At 42.7% G+C, this 6,000-nt stretch overlaps 1 protein-coding gene across 1 annotated transcript in view; it reads right to left on the reverse strand.

Annotated features, from left to right (window-relative positions):
* LOC113023919 (ATP-binding cassette sub-family A member 1-like) overlaps positions 1-5,644 on the reverse strand; it is a 53,318-nt gene extending 47,674 nt beyond the window's left edge. Inside the window, exon 1 of the mRNA XM_026170393.1 lies at positions 5,595-5,644. The gene's annotated coding sequence lies outside the window, so the exon portion shown is untranslated. The remainder of the gene's footprint in view (positions 1-5,594) is intronic.
* Positions 5,645-6,000: the final 356 nt, after the last annotated feature.

Here is a 6,000-nt window from a genome sequence, read left to right on the forward strand (position 1 = left end):
CAAACAGTCTCCTCATTTTTCTCAAGTAATTTTCAGTAGATAACTGGAAACTTGAAAACCAACAAGTCTATCTGTAAATGCCAGTGATAAAAGTATCTGTCTGTGGTACCTTCAGAGGTTAATTATTAACATGCACAGCTCATTTTATGTAATGTACAACAGCTGAAAAGTACAACACCTTATACTAGAGCTGAAAATTCTGGCTGTGTGAGAAACAGCCTGCTTTCAAAAGAAAAACACATTTGCTATTAAATGCAATATCACTAAAAAAACAGAGATAATACTAATGAGAGGCCCAATGACAGCAACCAATCTTAAATTGCAGTGGCACACTGTGGTACATAAAGTTCAACATTTTTAAAAGGCTACAAGTTGCTCTGCTGATTAAAGAACTGAAAAATACAACTTCATAGATGTATGGCGCCTTTAAGGTATTGATTAATATATATATATATATATATATATATATATATATATATATATATATATATATATATATATATATATATATATATATATATATATATATGTATATACACAGTGGGGCAAAAAAGTATTTAGTCAGCCACCGATTGTGCAAGTTCCCCCACTTAAAATGATGACAGAGGTCAGTAATTTGCACCAGAGGTACACTTCAACTGTGAGAGACAGAATGTGAAAAAAAAATCCATGAATTCACATGGTAGGATTTGTAAAGAATTTATTCGTAAATTAGGGTGGAAAATAAGTATTTGGTCACCTCAAACAAGGAAAATCTCTGGCTCTCACAGACCTGTAACGTCTTCTGTAAGAAGCTTTTCTGTCCCCCACTCGTTACCTGTATGAATGGCACCTGTTTGAACTCATCATCTGTATAAAAGACACCTGTCCACAGCCTCAAACAGTCAGACTCCAAACCCCGCCATGGCCAAGACCAAAGAGCTTTCGAAGGACACCAGGAAAAGTATTGTAGACCTGCACCAGACTGGGAAGAGTGAATCTACAATAGGCAAGCAGCTTGGTGTGAAAAAATCAACTGTGGGAGCAATCATCAGAAAATGGAAGACATACAAGACCACTGATAATCTCCCTCGATCTGGGGCTCCACGCAAGATCTCATCCCGTGGGGTCAAAATGATCATGAGAACGGTGAGCAAAGATCCCAGAACCACACGGGGGGACCTGGTGAATGACCTGCAGAGAGCTGGGACCAAAGTAACAAAGGTCACCATCAGTAACACACTACAACGGCAGGGAATCAAATCCCGCAGTGCCAGACATGTTCCGCTGCTGAAGCCAGTGCATGTCCAGGCCCGTCTGGACATGCACATACATGTGTATATATATATGTATATTCTAAATATACATATGTATATATGCAAGAATACCAGAGGCGCAAAACACCAGCTACTGGCAGACCAAGCAGTCAGCCTAGACTGCAGGACCAAACTGACCAACCTGTGCACTGCCTGGATTGATTACAAGAAGGCCTATGACTCAATGCCCCACACCTTGATCGTGGAATGCCTAGAACTATATAAGATCAACAGGACCCTGAGAGCCTTCATCAGGAACTCAATGGGGATGTGCCGGACAACACTGGAGGCCAACATCAAGCTCAAGCCCATAGCACAAGTCACCATCAAGTGTGGGCTCTACCCAGGAGATGCTCTGTCCCCACTGCTGTTCTGCATAGGCCTGAACCCCCTCAGTGAGATAATTGACAAGACTGGCTACGGATACTACAGCCACCTCCTGTACATGGATGACATCAAGCTGTATGCCAAGAGTGAACGAGACATCGATTCACTGATCCATACCACCAGGATATACAGCAATGACATCAGAATGTCGTTCGGGCTGGAGAAGTGTAGTCGGATGGTAACAAAGAGAGGGAAGGTAGTCAGAACTGAGGGGATTGAACTACCAGAAGGCAACATTGCAGACATAGAGGACAGTTACAAGTACCTAGGCTGCTAGGAAAGCTGCAACCACCAAGTACCTGCAGAGGGTCAGGCAAGTCCTGAGGAGTCAGCTGAACGGTAAGAACAAGATCCGGGCTATCAACACGTACGCCCTGCCCGTGATCAGGTACCCTGCTGGGGTAATAGGCTGGCCAAAGGAGGAGATAGAAGCCACTGACATAAAGACAAGAAAGCTCCTTACCATGCATGGAGGGTTTCACCCCAAGTCCAGCACCCTGAGGCTGTACGCTAAGCGGAAGGAAGGGGGCCGGGGACTGGTGGGTGTCGGCACCACAGTCCAGGATGAGACAACGAACATCCAAGAATACATTGGGAAGATGGCCCCAACTGACCTAGTGCTCAGTGAATACCTCAGGCAGCAGAAACCCAAGAAAGAGGAGGAAGAGGAGGAACCATCATGGAAGGACAGGCCGCTGCACGGTATGTACCACTGGCAGATAGAGGAGGTGGCTGATATCCAGAAATCCTACCAGTGGCTGAACAAAGCTGGACTGAAAGACAGCACGGAAGCCCTAATCATAGTAGCACAGGAACAAGCACTAAGCACAAGATCCATTGAGGCTGGGGTCTATCACACCAGGCAAGACCCCAGGTGCAGGCTGTGTAAAAATGCTCCAGAGACAATCCAGCACATAACAGCAGGGTGCAAGATGCTAGCAGGCAAGGCATACATGGAACGCCATAACCAAGTGGCCGGCATAGTATACAGAAACATCTGTGCTGAAATGGCCTGGAAGTCCTGGGGTCAAAATGGGAGATGCCCCCAAGGGTGATGGAGAATGACTGAGCTAAGATCCTGTGGGACCAGATACAGACGGACAAAATGGTGGTGGGTAACCAACCGGACATAGTGGTGGTAGACAAACATGAGAAGACGGCTGTAGTGATCCATCTAGCGGTTCCGAATGACAGCAATATCAGGAAGAAGGAACACGAGAAGCTGGAGAAATACCAAGGGCTCAGAGAAGAGCTCGAGAAGATGTGGAGGGTGAAGGTGACGGTGGTCCCCGTGGTAATCGGAGCACTAGGTGCGGTGACTCCCAAGCTAGGCGAGTGGCTCCAGCAGATCTCGGGAACAACAGCCGAGATCTCTGTCCAGAAGAGCGCAGTCCTGGGAACAGCTAAGATACTGCGCAGGACCCTCAAGCTCCCAGGCCTCTGGTAGACAACCCGAGCTCGAAGGATTGACCGCCCACAGGGGCGAGTGGGGAAAAAAATTAAATAAAAATAATACTGGATGGAATATCGGGGGGGGGGGGGGATTGTAATGTTTTACAAAGAGACAGCTTAAGGTGACTAAAAAAAGCATTGTGAAAATTGTGAGTTTGGGGTATTTTAATGAAGGTAAAGTGGGACGTTTGTGCTTGATAAAGGCTACTGTATCATACTCCCTTCTAACACAGCACCACACCCTGTGGACAAACATCAATGAGAGCTGTTTTCCTCCCATAACAGTGCAGTGACCCAAAGCACTGCTCCAAAACTTGTAACAACTATTTAGAAAGTGAAGCAGTCATCTGACATTCTGTCTCTAATGAAGCAGTCATCTGACATTCTGTCTCTAGTGAATCAGGTAGCACACCAACACCAATAAATTGTTGTGGGACCCGCTTGACCATATGATGCATAATAACAGACAGCTAGAATGCCAGATGTGTGTAAACATGTGACTGATCATCATTGTGATGGTGATAGCTGATTCTTAGATCAAAACATAATCTAAGAAAAACATTTCAATTACATTTTTAAAGATTAGTTGTTCAAGCCTCAGAAATATCTTTTATTCACTTCAATTTCATGAGTAGATTTTCATTTTTCCAGTCCAGCGACTGTCAAAAACACACAATTCACTTTTATTGGAACCTGCACTTGCCTGCACATGTTTCAGATCTGCTACAATGTTAGTGAAAGCAAATTAAAGGAAAACCTAGTTGAGATCAAAAAGACAAAGCTGAACAACTCAAACGAGAAAAAAATGAAGGAAGCATGGAAAAATGAAGAAAAAGAGCAGAGGTGTATAGATTGTGAGAAGAGAGGACACAAATAGGGGACAGCAAACCAGCACAGCTGCCCCAGTGAAAAAAGATGAGCCTTTTTTTCTTTTTTTAACGTTCCTCCTCATGCTGCTCTCGCCGCATCCACGTGAGAGACAAGGAGAAGGAGGGGAGAAGCAGAGAAATGAGGAGAAAAGGGCTAAAAACCACTGCATGGCAACCTGCGCCATCTCTCAGCCAAAAACCCTCCTTAAGAAGTTATTTGATTAAAGACTTAGGTTTAAAATGTCTTGGTATAACAGTGAGGTATTTAGAAAATATTATTATTGTGCAATAAGATACAAAAAGCACAAGTTAAAGCTAAATATAAGAAAAAAGTTGTAAATTAAATGTTGAATTGATAATAGGATAAATGGAAAGAGAAGTCTAAAAAGGAAAAGAAAAAATGTTAAGAATGGGTATATTTGATAGCAAGATGATGACCCCAAAAGACATCTAAACGCACATGCTTGTGCTAGGGTTTTTTTGCTGTGAACCCGAGCTGGTTTGCTGAAAGCTGGTTTGGCGATTTTTGGCGAAGCCAGTGATTTGGGGATATAAATAAATCTGTCATGTGATGGCTTTGGCCAGTGGAACCCGGGAACCAGCTACAGGATTCCATCATGATTTAGTCAGCCTCTTAGTCTCCATGAAACCTGGAAGAATCCCTTATCCTGGTGTCAAATCCATGCACAGCACACTGAACAAAACACACTGATGTGTGTATACATAAAACATATTTAACAAGCGAGTCCAAAAACGTTTGACAACGTGACTGAGGCTGAGGCTAGTTATTTCTTTTACAGGAAAAACTTGCAGCAAGCAGCAGTATCATAATGAAGCCTTACCTAAGCAGTCATGCGAGCAGTTAGTTTGTGGGAGTGGGCCGTTGCCTCAAGGAAATGCCTGATATCTCATACTGAAACTCCATGAAATTCTCTAGGTGAAAAGTAGGAACAGATAACTCTCATTTCTTTCAGCTACATTTACCAATAGGTTGTGAACGTCTCTGCTGTCAGTCTTGTATTTCATTTCCTTTAGCCTGATGTGAGGACGATGTGTTCTCAAAGTAGTTTGCTTTTATATTCCTAAAATAGAACTGAAACTAGAAGAATGGTCTCCAATTTTTCTTCTTTGCACAAAAGGACAAAAACACTATTAAACTTAAAGAATGATGTCTGCAGCCTCACTAATAGCATTTTCTCTCATCTGTTCAAGTAGTCCTTGTGTCTCCCTTAAAGAAGACTAGAGTTTTGCCACCCCAGAATCTGATGAACTGTGGTTCTCTTCACAGTTTTTTTGAGTTCTCTGGTCACTTCTATCACATCATAACATTTAGCTATATAAATAGACAAAATCTATTGGTTGACAAACATGTCGATCAGTAAATATATACCTATATTAACTGATCGACATGTTTAAACACATTTCATGACATTTCTTTTTCAACAATATTTTTAACAGTAGTAAAACTTCATTACGCCCTGCACCCCAGTCCATAGGGACTAAGTAAAGCAGGCCATTTACCATTTCCAAACATACATATTGCTAATCTGAAAAATCTCATACAGAAAAGGATACATTTTTCTTTCCTCACCTCTTCTCTCTACTATGGTAACAGCATCTTATTCCTGGTAATGCTTCACTGGCAGCATTTTCCCGTCAGTGCTGTTTTTGTATGAAGGCCACAGTATCTTTGTGTAGTCTGCTCTGGTTGGTCCCAGGTGCATTGTGTCCTCTCATGAAGGACAGTCTTTCAGTTTAGTGTGCATTTGTTTTTCTGTGTGTTCTTGTAGAGTCTATGTATATGTTGTTGTCCATACTTGTTACATAATATAATTTCAAAATGACCATGAAGGTCTGGATCCGTGGAATGAATCATCTTATTCTCTTTGGACTCCAGCTGCAACAGCAAGACCAGCAGCAATGGCAATGCTGGTCTCTAGCGCCATCTGCTGCACCACATTTGGAAAAGCACTTTTGTGAAACAAAACATCTGTATA

This window comes from Astatotilapia calliptera, chromosome 6 (genome assembly GCF_900246225.1).
Source record: "Astatotilapia calliptera chromosome 6, fAstCal1.2, whole genome shotgun sequence".
In the NCBI taxonomy this organism is placed as follows: Eukaryota; Metazoa; Chordata; class Actinopteri; order Cichliformes; family Cichlidae; genus Astatotilapia; species Astatotilapia calliptera.